Below are 18,254 nucleotides of genomic sequence, written 5' to 3'. Positions count from 1 at the left end.
AAGAAATGGAATGGCATGGAATGGAATGGAAAAGAATGGAATTTAATGGAATGGAATGGAATGGAATGGAATGGAATGGAATGGAATGGAATGGAACGGAATGGAATGGAATGGAATGGAATGGAATCAACTCGAGTAGAACGGAATGGAATGGAATGGAATGGAATGGAATGGAATGGAATGGAATTCAATGGAATAAAACGGAATGGAATGGAATGGAAAGAATGGAATGGAATGGAATGGAATGGAATGGAAAGAATTGAAAGGAATGGAATAGAATAGAATGGAATTGAATCAACCCTCGTGGAACCGAATGGAACGGAACGGAAAGGAAAGGAACGGAATGGAATGGAATCAATCCGAGTACAACGGTACGTGTAGGGACGGGACGGAACGGGACGGGGCGGGATGGAACGGAACGGAACGGAACTCAATGGAATCAACCCCAGTAGAACGGAATGGATTGGAATGGAATGGAATGGAATGGAGTGAAATGGAATGGAATGGAATGGAATTGAATGGAATGGAATGGAAATCAACCCGAGTAGAACGGAATGGAATGGAATGGAATTGAATGGAATGGAATGAAATGGAAGGGAATGGAATGGAATGGAATGGAATGGAATGGAATGGAATGGAATGGAATGGAATGGAAATCAACCCGAGTAGAATGGAATGGAATGGAATGGAATGGAATGGAATTTAATGGAATCGAATGGAATGGAATGGAATGGAATCGAATTTAATGGAATGTAATGGAATGAAATGGAATTGAATGGAATCAACCCGAGTAGAATGGAATGGATTGGAATGGAATGTAATGGATTGGAATGGAATGGAATGGAATGGAATGGAATGGAATGGAATGGAATGGAATGGAATGGAATCAACCCGAGTAGAATGGAATGGATTGGAATGGAATGGAATGGAATGGAATGGAATTGAATGGAATCAATCCGAGTAGAATGGAATGGAATGGAATGGAATGGAATTCAATGTAATAGAATGGAATTGAATCAACCCGTGTGGAACGGAAAGGAACGGAACGGAAAGGAACGGAACGGAATGGAACGGAATCAACCCGAGCAGAACGGAACGGGATGTGACGGGACGGGACGGGACGGGACTGGTCGGGATGGGACGGAAGGGAATGGAATGGAACGGCATGGAATCAATCCGAGTAGAATGGAATGGAATGGAATGGAATGGAGTGGAATGGAATGGAAAGGAATGGAATGGAATGGAATGAACCCGAGTGGAATGGAATGGAGTGGAATGGAATGGAATGGAATGGAATGGAATGGAATCAACCCGAGTAGAACGGTATGGAATGGAATGGAATGGAATGGAATGGAGTGGAATGGAATGGAATAGAACCAACCAGAGTAGAATAGAACGGAGGGGAACAGAAAAGAACAGAACGGAATGGAACGGAATGGAACGGAAAGGAACAGAATGGAATAGAACGGAACGGAATGGAATGGAATGGAATGGAATACAATGGAAAAGAATGGAATTGAATCAACCCGAGTAGAACCACGCGGAATGTAGTGGATCGGAACGGAACGTAATGGAATGTAATAGAATGGAATTGAATGAAACCGACAGGAACAGAACGGAATGTAATGGAATGTAATAGCATGGAGTTGAATCAAACCGACTGGAACGGAACGGAATGGAACAGAACGGAAAGGAATGGAACGGAACGGAATGGAACGGAACGGAATGGAATCAGCCCGAGTAGAACGGAATGGAACGGAATGGAATGGAATGGAATGGAATGGAATGGAATGGAATGGAATGGAATGGAATGGAATGGAATCAACCCGAGTAGAACGGAATGGAACGGAATGGAATGGAATGGAATGGAATGCAAGGGAATGGAATGGAATGGAATGAACCCGAGTAGAACGGAATGGAATGGAAAGGAATGGAATCGAATGGAATCGAATGGAATGGAATGGAATAGAATGGAATCAACCCGAGTAGAACGGAATGGAATGGACTGGAAAGGAATGGAATGGAATGGAATGGAAAGGAATGGAATGAACCCGAGAAAAATGGAATTGAATGGAAAGGAATGGAATGGAATGGAATGGAGTGGAATGGAGTGGAATGGAATGGAATGGAATGGAATGGAATGGAATGGAATGGAATGGAATGGAATGGAATGGAAGGGAATGGAATGGATTGGAATGGAATGGAATGGAGTGAACCCGAGTAGTATGGAATGGATTGGAATGGAATGGAATGGAATGGAATGGAATGGAATTCAATGGAATTTAATGGAATGGAATGGAAACAACCCAAGTAGAACGGAATGGAATGGAATGGAATTGAATGGAATGGAATGGAATGGAATGGAATGGAATGGAATTCAATGGAATAGAATGGAATGGAATGGAATGAAATGGAATGGAATGGAATGGAATGGAATGGTATGCAATAGAGTGGAATCAACCCGAGTAGAACGGAATGGAATGGAATGGAATGGAATGGAATGGAATGGAATGGAATGGAATGGAATGGAATGGAATCGTATGGAATTGAATGGAATGGAATGGAATGGAATGGAATGGAATGGAATGGAATGGAATGGAATGGAATCAACCCAAGTAGAACGGAATGGAATGGAATGGAATGGAATGGAAGGGTATGGAATGGAATGGAATGGAATGGAATGGAATGGAATGAAATGAACCCGAGTAGAACGGAAAGGAATGGAATGGAATGGAATGGAATGGAATGGAATGGAATGGAAAGGAATAGAATGGAATGGAAGGGAATGGAATGGAATGGATTGGAATGGAATGGAATGGAATCAACCCGCGTTGAATGGAATGGATTGGTATGGAATGTAATGGAATGGAATGGAATGGAATCGAATGGAATGGAATGGAATGGAATGGAATGGAATGGAATGGAATGGAATGGAATGGACTGGAATGGAATGGAATCAACCCGAGTAGAACGGAATGGAATGGAATAGAATGGAATGGAATGGAATGGAATGGAATGGAATGGAATGGAATCGAATGGAATCGAATGGAATCGAATGGAATAGAATGGAATCAACCCGAGTAGAATGGAATGGAACGGAATGGAATGGAATGGAATGAAATGGAATGGAATGGAATGGAATCAACCCGAGTAGAATGGAATGGATTGGAATGGAATGGAATGGAATGGAATCGAATGAAATCGAATGGAATGGAATGGAATGGATTGGAATGGAATGGAATGGAATGGAATCGAATGAAATCGAATGGAATGGAATGGAATGGAATGGAATGGAATGGAATGGAATGGAATGGAATCAATCCGAGTAGAATGGAATGGAATAGAATGGAATGGAATTCAATGTAATAGAATGGAATTGAATCAACCCGCGTGGAAAGAATGGAACGGAATGGAAAGGAACGGAACGGAATGGAATGTAATCAACACGAGCAGAACGGAACGGGATGGGACGGGACGGGAAGGGACGGGACGGGTCGAGATGGGACGGAATGGAACGGAACCGAACAGCATGGAATCAACCCGAGTGGAATGGAGTGGAATGGAATGGAATGGAATGGAATTGATTGGAATGGAATGATCAACCCAAGTAGAACGGAATGGAATGGAATGGAATGGAATTGAATGGAACGGAATGCAATGGAAAGGAATTCAATGGAATAGAATGGAATGGAATGGAATGGAATGGAATGGAATGGAATGGAATGGAATGGAATCGAGTGGAATGGAATGGAATCGAATGGAATGGAATGGAATAGAATGGAATCAACCCGAGTAGAACGGAATGGAATGGAATGGAATGGAATGGAATGGAATGGAATGGAATGGAATCGAATGGAATCGAATGGAATGGAATGGAATGGAATGCAATGGAGTGGAATGGAATGGAATGGAATGGAATGGAATGGAATGGAATGGAATGGAATGGAATGGAATCAACCCGAGTAGAATGCAATGGATTGGAATGGACTGGAATGGAATGGAATGGAATGGAATGAAATCAATCAGAGTAGAATGGAAAGGATCGGAATGGAATGGAATGGAATTCAATGTAGTAGAATGGAATTGAATGAACCTGCATGGAACGGAATGGAACGGAACAGAAAGGAATGGAACGGAATGGAAAGGAATCAACCCGAGCAGAACGGAACGGGATGGAACGGGACGGGACGGGACGGGACGGGTCGGGATGGGACGGAATGGAACGGAACGGAACCGCATGGAATCAACCCGAGTAGAATGGAATGGAATGGAATGGAATGGAATGGATTTGAATGGAATGGAATGGAATGGAATAGAACAGAATGGAATTGAATCAATCCGCGTGGAACGGAATGGAACGGAACTTAAAGGAACGGAACGGAATGGAATGGAATCAACCCAAGTACAACGGCACGGGACGCGACGGGACGGGAAGGGACAGGACGGGACGGAATGGAACGGAACAGAACTCAATGGAATCAACCCGCGTAGAACGGAAAGTAATGTAATGTAATGTAATGTAATGGAATGGAATGGAATGGAATGGAATGGAATAGAATAGAATCAACCAGAGTAGAACGGAATGGAATGGAACGGAACGGAATGGAATGGAATCGTATCGAATGGAATCGAATGGAATGGAATGAAATAGAATGGAATCAACTCGAGTAGAAGCGAATGGAATGGAATGGAATGGAATGGAATGGAACGGAACGGAACGGAACGGAACGGAACGGAACGGAACGGAATGGAATGGAATGAACCCGAGTAGAACGGAATGGAATGGAATGGAATGGAATGGAATGGAATGAACCCGAGTAGAACGGAATGGAATGGAATGGAATGGAATGGAATGGAAGGGAATGGAATGGAATGGAATGAACCCGAGTAGAACGGAATGGAATGGAATGGAATGGAATCGAATGGAATGGAATGGAATGGAATGGAATAGAATGGAATCAACCCGAGTAGAACGGAATGGAATGGACTGGAAAGGAATGGAATGGAATGGAATAGAAAGGAATGGAATGAACCCGAGAAAAATGGAATTGAATGGAAAGGAATGGAATGGAATGGAATGGAGTGGAATGGAGTGGAATGGAATGGAATCGAATGGAATGGAATGGAATGGAATGGAATGGAATGGAATGGAAGGGAATGGAATGGATTGGAATGGAATGGAATGGAATGAACCCGAGTAGTATGGAATGGATTGGAATGGAATGGAATGGAATGGAATGGAATGGAATTCAATGGAATTTAATGGAATGGAATGGAAACAACCCGAGTAGAACGGAATGGAATGGAATGGAATTGAATGGAATGGAATGGAATGGAATGGAATGGAATTCAATGGAATAGAATGGAATGGAATGGAATGAAATGGAATGGAATGGAATGGAATGGAATGGTATGCAATAGAGTGGAATCAACCCGAGTAGAACCGAATGGAATGGAATGGAATGGAATGGAATGGAATGGAATGGAATGGAATGGAATCGTATGGAATGGAATGGAATGGAATGGAATGGAATGGAATGGAATGGAATGGAATGGAATGGAATGGAATGGAATGGAATCAACCCGAGTAGAACGGAATGGAATGGAATGGAATGGAATGGAATGGTATGGAATGGAATGGAATGGAATGGAATCGAATGGAATGGAATGGAATGGAATGGAATGGAATGCAATGAACCGGAGTAGAACGGAATGGAATGGAATGGAATGGAATGGAATGGAATGGAATGGAATGGAATGGAATGGAATGGAATGGAAGGGAATGGAATGGAATGGAGTGGAATGGAATGGAATGCAATCATCCCGCGTTGAATGGAATGGATTGGAATGGAATGTAATGTAATGGAATGGAATGGAAACGAATGGAATGGAATGGAATGGAATGGAATGGAATGGAATGGAATGGAATGGAATGGAATGGAATGGAATGGAATGGAATGGAATCAACCCGAGTAGAACGGAATGGAATGGAATGGAATGGAATGGAATGGAATGGAATGGAATGGAATGGAATGGAATTCAATTGAATAGAATGGAATGGAATGGAATGGAAAGGAATGGAATGGAATGGAATGGAATGGAATGGAATGGAATGGAATGGTATGCAATAGAGGGGAATCAACCCGAGTAGAACGGAATGGAAAGGAATGGAATGGAATGGAATGGAATGGAATGATCAACCCGAGTAGAACGGAATGGAATGGAATGGAATGGAATGGAATTGAATGGAATTTAATCAACCCGATTAGAACGGAATGGAATGGAATGGAATGGAATGGAATGGAATTCAGTGGAATAGAATGGAATGGAATGGAATGGAATGGAATGGAATGGAATGGAATGGAATGGAATGGAATGGAATCGAAAGGAATCGAATGCAATCGAATGGAATGGAATGGAAAAGAATGGAATCAACCCGAGTAGAACGGAATGGAATGGAAAGGAATGGAAAGGAATGGAATGGAATGGAATGGAATGGAATGGAAAGGAATGGAATGGAATGGAATGGAATGGAATGGAATGGAATGGAATGGAATCAACCCGAGTAGAATGGAATGGATTGGAATGGAATGGAATGGAATGGAATGGAATGGAATGGAATGGAATGGAATCGAATGGAATGGAATGGAATGGAATGGAATTGAATCAACCCGCATGGAATGGAATGGAACGGAATGGAAAGGAACGGAACGGAATAGAATGGAATCAACCCGAGTACAACGGCACGGGACGGGACGGGACGGGACGGAACGGAACGGAACTCAATGGAATCAACCCGAGTAGAATGGAATGGAATAGCATGGAATGGAATGGAATGGAATTTAATGGAATGGAATGGAATGGAATCAACCCGAGTAGAATGGAATGGGTTGGAAGGGAATGGAATGGAATGGAATGGAATCGAATGGAATGGAATGGAATGGAATGGAATGCAATCAACCCGAGTAGAATCGAATGGATTGGAATGGACTGGAATAGAATGGAATGGAATGGAATCAATCCGAGTAGAATGGAATGGAATGGTATTCAATGTAATAGAATGGAATTGAATCAACCCGCGTCGAACGGAATGGAACGGAACGGAAAGGAACGGAACGGAATGGAACGGAATCAACCCGAGCAGAACGGAACGGGATAGGACGGGACGGGACGGGACGGGACGGGTCGGGATGGGACGGAATGGAATGGAACGGAACGGCATGGAATCAACCCGAGTAGAACGGAATGGAATGGAATGGAATGGAATGGAATGGAATGGAATGGAATAGAATGGAATGGAATGGAATGGAATGGAATGGAATCAACCCAAGTAGAACGGAATGGAACGGAATGGAATGGAATGGAATGGAATGGAATGGAATGGAAGGGAATTCAATGGAATAGAATGGAATGGAATGGAATGGAATGGAATGGAATGGAATGGAATGGAATGGAATGGAATCGAATGGAATCGAATGGAATCGAATGGAATAGAATGGAATCAACCCGAGTAGAATGGAATGGAACGGAATGGAATGGAATGGAATGAAATGGAATGGAATGGAATGGAATCAACCCGAGTAGAATGGAATGGATTGGAATGGAATGGAATGGAATGGAATCGAATGAAATCGAATGGAATGGAATGGAATGGAATGGAATGGAATGGAATGGAATGGAATCAATCCGAGTAGAATGGAATGGAATGGAATGGAATGGAATTCAATGTAATAGAATGGAATTGAATCAACCCGCGTGGAATGGAATTGAACGGAAAGGAAAGGAACGGAACGGAATGGAATGTAATCCACACGAGTAGAACGGAACGGGATGGGACGGGACGGGACGGGACGGGACGGGTCGTGATGGGACGGAATGGAATGGAACCGAACAGCATGGAATCAACCCGAGTGGAATGGAGTGGAATGGAATGGAATGGAATGGAATGGAATGGAATGGAATGATCAACCCAAGTAGAACGGAATGGAATGGAATGGAATGGAATGGAATGGAATGCAATGGAAAGGAATTCAATGGAATAGAATGGAATGGAATGGAATGGAATTTAATGGAATGGAATGGAATCGAATGGAATGGAATGGAATCGAATGGAATGGAATGGAATAGAATGGAATCAACCCGAGTAGAACGGAATGGAATGGAATGGAATGGAATGGAATGGAATGGAATGGAATGGAATGGAATCGAATGGAATGGAATGGAATGGAATGGAATGGAATGGAATGCAATGGAATGGAATGGAATGGAATGGAATGGAATCAACCCGAGTAGAATGGAATGGATTGGAATGGACTGGAATGGAATGGAATGGAATGGAATGGAATGGAATCAATCCGAGTAGAATGGAAAGGAACGGAATGGAATGGAATGGAATTCAATGTAGTAGAATGGAATTGAATCAACCCGCATGGAACGGAATGGAACGGAACAGAAAGGAACGGAACGGAATGGAACGGAATCAACCCGAGCAGAACGGAACGGGATGGAACAGGACGGGACGGGACGGGACGGGTCGGGATGGGACGGAATGGAACGGAACGGAACGGCATGGAATCAACCCGAGTAGAATGGAATGGAATTTAATGGAATGGAATGGAATGGAATGGAATGGAATGGAATGGAATGGAATGGAATGGAACGGCATGGAATCAACCCGAGTAGAATGGAATGGAATGGAATGGAATGGAATGGAATTGAATGGAATGGAATGGAATGGAATAGAACAGAATGGAATTGAATCAATCCGCGTGGAACGGAATGGAACGGAACTTAAAGGAACGGAACGGAATGGAATGGAATCAACCCAAGTACAACGGCACGGGACGCGACGGGACGGGAAGGGACAGGACGGGACGGAATGGAACGGAACAGAACTCAATGGAATCAACCCGCGTAGAACGGAAAGTAATGTAATGTAATGTAATGAAATGTAATGTAATGTAATGTAATGTAATGGAATGGAATGGAATGGAATAGAATGGAATCAACCAGAGTAGAACGGAATGGAATGGAACGGAACGGAATGGAATGGAATCGTATCGAATGGAATCGAATGGAATGGAATGGAATAGAATGGAATCAACCCGAGTAGAAGCGAATGGAATGGAATGGAATGGAATGGAATGGAACGGAACGGAACGGAACGGAACGGAACGGAACGGAATGGAATGGAATGAACCCGAGTAGAACGGAATGGAATGGAATGGAATGGAATGGAATGGAATGAACCCGAGTAGAAGGGAATGGAATGGAATGGAATGGAATGGAATGGAATGGAATGGAATCGAATGGAATGGAATAGAATGGAATGGAATGGAATGGAATGGAATGGAATGGAATGGAATGGAATGAACCCGAGTAGAAGGGAATGGAATGGAATGGAATGGAATCGAATGCAATCGAATGGAATGGAATGGAACAGAATGGAATCAACCCGAGAAGAACGGAATGGAATGGACTGGAATGGAATGGAATGGAATGGAATGGAAAGGAATGGAATGAACCCGAGAAAAACGGAATGGAATGGAATGGAATGGAATGGAATGGAATGGAGTGGAATGGAGTGGAATGGAATGGAATCGAATGGAATGGAATGGAATGGAATGGAATGGAATGGAATGGAATGGAAGGGAATGGAATGGATTGGAATGGAATGGAATGGAATGGAATGGAATGGAAGGGAATGGAATTTAATGGAATGGAATGGAAACAACCCGAGTAGAACGGAATGGAATGGAATGGAATTGAATGGAATGGAATGGAATGGAATGGAATGGAATTCAATGGAATAGAATGGAATGGAATGGAATGAAATGGAATGGAATGGAATGGAATGGAATGGAATGGTATGCAATAGAGTGGAATCAACCCGAGTAGAACGGAATGGAATGGAATGGAATGGAATGGAATGGAATGGAATGGAATGGAATGGAATGGAATCGTATGGAATGGAACGGAATGGAATGGAATGGAATGGAATGGAATGGAATGGAATGGAATGGAATCAACCCGAGTAGAATGGAATGGATTGGAATGGAATGGAATGGAATGGAATCGAATGAAATCGAATGGAATGGAATGGAATGGAATGGAATGGAATGGAATGGAATGGAATTGAATCAATCCGAGTAGAATGGAATGGAATGGAATGGAATGGAATTCAATGTAATAGAATGGAATTGAATCAACCCGCGTGGAAAGGAATGGAACGGAATGGAAAGGAACGGAATGGAATGGAATGTAATCAACACGAGCAGAACGGAACGGGATGGGACGGGACGGGAAGGGACGGGACGGGTCGAGATGGGACGGAATGGAACGGAACAGAACAGCATGGAATCAACCCGAGTGGAATGGAGTGGAATGGAATGGAATGGAATGGAATTGAATGGAATGGAATGATCAACCCATGTAGAACGGAATGGAATGGAATGGAATGGAATTGAATGGAACGGAATGCAATGGAAAGGAATTCAATGTAATAGAATGGAATGGAATGGAATGGAATGGAATGGAATGGAATGGAATGAAATCGAGTGGAATGGAATGGAATCGAATGGAATGGAATGGAATACAATGGAATCAACCCGAGTAGAACGGAATGGAATGGAATGGAATGGAATGGAATGGAATCGTATGGAATCGAATGGAATGGAATGGAATGGAATGCAATGGAATGGAATGGAATGGAATGGAATGGAATGGAATGGAATGGAATGGAATGGAATGGAATGGAATCAACCCGAGTAGAATGGAATGGATTGGAATGGACTGGAATGGAATGGAATGGAATGGAATGAAATCAATCAGAGTAGAATGGAAAGGAACGGAATGGAATGGAATGGAATTCAATGTAGTAGAATGGAATTGAATCAACCCGCATGGAATGGAATGGAACGGAACAGAAAGGAATGGAACGGAATGGAAAGGAATCAACCCGAGCAGAACGGAACGGGATGGAACGGGACGGGACGGGACGGGACGGTACGGGATGGGACGGAATGGAACGGAACGGAACCGCATGGAATCAACCCGAGTAGAATGGAATGGAATGGAATGGAATGGAATGGATTTGAATGGAATGGAATGGAATGGAATAGAACAGAATGGAATTGAATCAATCCGCGTGGAACGGAATGGAACGGAACTTAAAGGAACGGAACGGAATGGAATGGAATCAACCCAAGTACAACGGCACGGGACGCGACGGGACGGGAAGGGACAGGACGGGACGGAATGGAACGGAACAGAACTCAATGGAATCAACCCGCGTAGAACGGAAAGTAATGTAATGTAATGTAATGTAATGTAATGGAATGGAATGGAATGGAATGGAATGGAATGGAATGGAATAGAATGGAATCAACCAGAGTAGAACGGAATGGAATGGAACGGAACGGAATGGAATGGAATCGTATCGAATGGAATCGAATGGAATGGAATGAAATAGAATGGAATCAACCCGAGTAGAAGCGAATGGAATGGAATGGAATGGAATGGAATGGAACGGAACGGAACGGAACGGAACGGAACGGAACGGAACGGAATGGAATGGAATGAACCCGAGTAGAACGGAATGGAATGGAATGGAATGGAATGGAATGGAATGAACCCGAGTAGAACGGAATGGAATGGAATGGAATGGAATGGAATGGAAGGGAATGGAATGGAATGGAATGAACCCGAGTAGAACGGAATGGAATGGAATGGAATGGAATCGAATGGAATGGAATGGAATGGAATGGAATAGAATGGAATCAACCCGAGTAGAACGGAATGGAATGGACTGGAAAGGAATGGAATGGAATGGAATGGAAACGAATGGAATGAACCCGAGAAAAACGGAATGTAATGGAAAGGAATGGAATGGAATGGAATGGAGTGGAATGGAGTGGAATGGAATGGAATGGAGTGGAATGGAGTGGAATGGAATGGAATGGAATGGAATGGAATGGAATGGAATGGATTGGAATGGAATGGAATGGAATCAACCCGAGTAGTATGGAATGGATTGGAATGGAATGGAATGGAATGGAATGGAATGGAATTCAATGGAATTTAATGGAATGGAATGGAAACAACCCGAGTAGAACGGAATGGAATGGAATGGAATTGAATGGAATGGAATGGAATGGAATGGAATGGAATTCAATGGAATAGAATGGAATGGAATGGAATGAAATGGAATGGAATGGAATGGAATGGAATGGTATGCAATAGAGTGGAATAAACCCGAGTAGAACCGAATGGAATGGAATGGAATGGAATGGAATGGAATGGAATGGAATGGAATGGAATGGAATGGAATGGAATGGAATGGAATCGTATGGAATGGAATGGAATGGAATGGAATGGAATGGAATGGAATGGAATGGAATGGAATGGAATGGAATGGAATGGAATGGAATCAACCCGAGTAGAACGGAATGGAATGGAATGCAATGGAATGGAATGGTATGGAATGGAATGGAATGGAATGGAATGGAATGGAATGGAATGGAATGCAATGAACCCGAGTTGAACGGAATGGAATGGAATGGAATGGAATGGAATGGAATGGAATGGAATGGAATGGAATGGAATGGAATGGAATGGAAGGGAATGGAATGGAATGGATTGGAATGGAATGGAATGCAATCAACCCGCGTTGAATGGAATGGATTGGAATGGAATGTAATGGAATGGAATGGAATGGAATCTAATGGAATGGAATGGAATGGAATGGAATGGAATGGAATGGAATGGAATGGAATGGAATGGAATCAACCCGAGTAGAACGGAATGGAATGGAATGGAATGGAATGGAATGGAATGGAATGGAATGGAATGGAATTCAATTGAATAGAATGGAATGGAATGGAATGGAAAGGAATGGAATGGAATGGAATGGAATGGAATGGAATGGAATGGTATGCAATAGAGTGGAATCAACCCGAGTAGAACGGAATGGAAAGGAATGGAATGGAATGGAATGGAATGGAATGATCAACCCGAGTAGAACGGAATGGAATGGAATGGAATGGAATGGAATGGAATGGAATTGAATGGAATGGAATCAACCCGATTAGAACGGAATGGAATGGAATGGAATGGAATGGAATGGAATTCAGTGGAATAGAATGGAATGGAATGGAATGGAATGGAATGGAATGGAATGGAATGGAATGGAATGGAATCAAAAGGAATCGAATGCAATCGAATGGAATGGAATGGAAAAGAATGGAATCAACCCGAGTAGAACGGAATGGAATGGAAAGGAATGGAAAGGAATGGAATGGAATGGAATGGAATGGAATGGAAAGGAATGGAATGGAATGGAATGGAATGGAATGGAATAGAATGGAATGGAATCAACCCGAGTAGAATGGAATGGATTGGAATGGAATGGAATGGAATGGAATGGAATGGAATGGAATGGAATGGAATCGAATGGAATGGAATGGAATGGAATGGAATGGAATCAACCCGCATGGAATGGAATGGAACGGAATGGAAAGGAACGGAACGGAATAGAATGGAATCAACCCGAGTACAACGGCACGGGACGGGACGGGACGGGACGGAACGGAACGGAACTCAATGGAATCAACCCGAGTAGAATGGAATGGAATAGCATGGAATGGAATGGAATGGAATTTAATGGAATGGAATGGAATGGAATCAACCCGAGTAGAATGGAATGGGTTGGAAGGGAATGGAATGGAATGGAATGGAATCGAATGGAATGGAATGGAATGGAATGGAATGCAATCAACCCGAGTAGAATCGAATGGATTGGAATGGACTGGAATAGAATGGAATGGAATGGAATCAATCCGAGTAGAATGGAATGGAATGGTATTCAATGTAATAGAATGGAATTGAATCAACCCGCGTCGAACGGAATGGAACGGAACGGAAAGGAACGGAACGGAATGGAACGGAATCAACCCGAGCAGAACGGAACGGGATAGGACGGGACGGGACGGGACGTGACGGGTCGGGATGGGACGGAATGGAATGGAACGGAACGGCATGGAATCAACCCGAGTAGAACGGAATGGAATGGAATGGAATGGAATGGAATGGAATGGAATGGAATAGAATGGAATGGAATGGAATGGAATGGAATGGAATCAACCCAAGTAGAACGGAATGGAACGGAATGGAATGGAATGGAATGGAATGGAATGGAATGGAATGGAATGGAATGGAATGGAATGGAAAGGAATTCAATGGAATAGAATGGAATGGAATGGAATGGAATGGAATGGAATGGAATGGAATGGAATGGAATGGAATGGAATGGAATCGAATGGAATCGAATGGAATCGAATGGAATAGAATGGAATCAACCCGGGTAGAATGGAATGGAACGGAATGGAATGGAATGGAATGAAATGGAATGGAATGGAATGGAATCAACCCGAGTAGAATGGAATGGATTGGAATGGAATGGAATGGAATGGAATCGAATGAAATCGAATGGAATGGAATGGAATGGAATGGAATGGAATGGAATGGAATGGAATCAATCCGAGTAGAATGGAATGGAATGGAATGGAATGGAATTCAATGTAATAGAATGGAATTGAATCAACCCGCGTGGAATGGAATTGAACGGAACGGAAAGGAACGGAACGGAATGGAATGTAATCCACACGAGTAGAACGGAACGGGATGGGACGGGACGGGACGGGACGGGACGGGTCGTGATGGGACGGAATGGAATGGAACCGAACAGCATGGAATCAACCCGAGTGGAATGGAGTGGAATGGAATGGAATGGAATGGAATGGAATGGAATGGAATGGAATGGAATGATCAACCCAAGTAGAACGGAATGGAATGGAATGGAATGGAATGGAATGGAATGCAATGGAAAGGAATTCAATGGAATGGAATGGAATGGAATGGAATGGAATTTAATGGAATGGAATGGAATCGAATGGAATGGAATGGAATCGAATGGAATGGAATGTAATAGAATGGAATCAACCCGAGTAGAACGGAATGGAATGGAATGGAATGGAATGGAATGGAATGGAATGGAATGGAATCGAATGGAATGGAATGGAATGGAATGGAATGGAATGGAATGGAATGGAATGGAATGGAATCAACCCGAGTAGAATGGAATGGATTGGAATGGACTGGAATGGAATGGAATGGAATGGAATGGAATCAATCCGAGTAGAATGGAAAGGAACGGAATGGAATGGAATGGAATTCAATGTAGTAGAATGGAATTGAATCAACCCGCATGGAACGGAATGGAACGGAACAGAAAGGAACGGAACGGAATGGAACGGAATCAACCCGAGCAGAATGGAACGGGATGGAACGGGACGGGACGGTACGGGACGGGTCGGGATGGGACGGAATGGAAAGGAACGGAACGGCATGGAATCAACCCGAGTAGAATGGAATGGAATTTAATGGAATGGAATGGAATGGAATGGAATGGAATGGAATGGAATGGAATGGAATGGAATGGAACGGCATGGAATCAACCCGAGTAGAATGGAATGGAATGGAATGGAATGGAATGGAATTGAATGGAATGGAATGGAATGGAATAGAACAGAATGGAATTGAATCAATCCGCGTGGAACGGAATGGAACGGAACTTAAAGGAACGGAACGGAATGGAATGGAATCAACCCAAGTACAACGGCACGGGACGCGACGGGACCGGAAGGGACAGGACGGGACGGAATGGAACGGAACAGAACTCAATGGAATCAACCCGCGTAGAACGGAAAGTAATGTAATGTAATGTAATGTAATGTAATGTAATGTAATGTAATGTAATGGAATGGAATGGAATGGAATGGAATAGAATGGAATCAACCAGAGTAGAACGGAATGGAATGGAACGGAACGGAATGGAATGGAATCGTATCGAATGGAATCGAATGGAATGGAATGGAATAGAATGGAATCAACCCGAGTAGAAGCGAATGGAATGGAATGGAATGGAATGGAATGGAACGGAACGGAACGGAACGGAACGGAACGGAATGGAATGGAATGAACCCGAGTAGAACGGAATGGAATGGAATGGAATGGAATGGAATGAACCCGAGTAGAACGGAATGGAATGGAATGGAATGGAATGGAATGGAATGGAATGGAATGGAATGGAATGGAATGGAATGGAAGGGAATGGAATGGAATGGAATGGAATGGAATGGAATGGAATGAACCCGAGTAGAAGGGAATGGAATGGAATGGAATGGAATCGAATGCAATCGAATGGAATGGAATGGAATAGAATGGAATCAACCCGAGTAGAACGGAATGGAATGGACTGGAATGGAATGGAATGGAATGGAATGGAAAGGAATGGAATGAACCCGAGAAAAACGGAATGGAATGGAATGGAATGGAATGGAATGGAATGGAGTGGAATGGAGTGGAATGGAATGGAATCGAATGGAATGGAATGGAATGGAATGGAATGGAATGGAATGGAATGGAAGGGAATGGAATGGATTGGAATGGAATGGAATGGAATCAACCAGAGTAGAATGGAATGGATTGGAATGGAATGGAATGGAATGGAATGGAATGGAAGGGAATGGAATTTAATGGAATAGAATGGAAACAACCCGAGTAGAACGGAATGGAATGGAATGGAATTGAATGGAATGGAATGGAATGGAATGGAATGGAATTCAATGGAATAGAATGGAATGGAATGGAATGAAATGGAATGGAATGGAATGGAATGGAATGGAATGGTATGCAATAGAGTGGAATCAACCCGAGTAGAACGGAATGGAATGGAATGGAATGGAATGGAATGGAATGGAATGGAATGGAATGGAATCGTATGGAATGGAACGGAATGGAATGGAATGGAATGGAATGGAATGGAATGGAATGGAATGGAATGGAATGGAATGGAATGGAATCAACCCGAGTAGAACGGAATGGAATGGAATGGAATGGAATGAAATGGTATGGAATGGAATGGAATGGAATGGAATGGAATGGAATGGAATGAACCCGAGTAGAACAGAATGGAATGGAATGGAATGGAATGGAATGGAATGGAATGGAATGGAATGGAATGGAATGGAATGGAATGGAAGGGAATGGAATGGAATGGAATGGAATCAACCCGAGTAGAATGGAATGGATTGGAATGGAATGGAATGGAATGGAATGGAATGGAATGGAATGGAATGGAATCGAATGGAATGGAATGGAATGGAATGGAATTGAATCAACCCGCATGGAATGGAATGGAACGGAATGGAAAGGAACGGAACGGAATAGAATGGAATCAACCCGAGTACAACGGCACGGGACGGGACGGGACGGGACGGAACGGAACGGAACTCATTGGAATCAACCCGAGAAGAATGGAATGGAATAGCATGGAATGGAATGGAATGGAATTTAATGGAATGGAATGGAATGGAATCAACCCGAGTAGAATGGAATGGGTTGGAAGGGAATGGAATGGAATGGAATGGAATCGAATGGAATGGAATGGAATGGAATGGAATGCAATCAACCCGAGTAGAATCGAATGGATTGGAATGGACTGGAATAGAATGGAATGGAATGGAATCAATCCGAGTAGAATGGAATGGAATGGTATTCAATGTAATAGAATGGAATTGAATCAACCCGCGTCGAACGGAATGGAACGGAACGGAAAGGAACGGAACGGAATGGAACGGAATCAACCCAAGCAGAACGGAACGGGATAGGACGGGACGGGACGCGACGTGACGGGTCGGGATGGGACGGAATGGAATGGAACGGAACGGCATGGAATCAACCCGAGTAGAACGGAATGGAATGGAATGGAATGTAATGGAATGGAATGGAATAGAATGGAATGGAATGGAATGGAATGGAATGGAATGGAATCAACCCGAGTAGAATGGAATGGATTGGAATGGAATGGAATGGAATGGAATGGAATGGAATGGAATGGAATGGAATCGAATGGAATGGAATGGAATGGAATGGAATTGAATCAACCCGCATGGAATGGAATGGAACGGAATGGAAAGGAACGGAACGGAATAGAATGGAATCAACCCGAGTACAACGGCACGGGACGGGACGGGACGGGACGGAACGGAACGGAACTCATTGGAATCAACCCGAGAAGAATGGAATGGAATAGCATGGAATGGAATGGAATGGAATTTAATGGAATGGAATGGAATGGAATCAACCCGAGTAGAATGGAATGGGTTGGAAGGGAATGGAATGGAATGGAATGGAAT

The sequence above is a fragment of the Gorilla gorilla genome, chromosome Y (genome assembly GCF_029281585.2).
Source record: "Gorilla gorilla gorilla isolate KB3781 chromosome Y, NHGRI_mGorGor1-v2.1_pri, whole genome shotgun sequence".
Lineage (NCBI taxonomy): Eukaryota > Metazoa > Chordata > Mammalia > Primates > Hominidae > Gorilla > Gorilla gorilla.
This window is presented reverse-complemented; position numbering follows the sequence as displayed.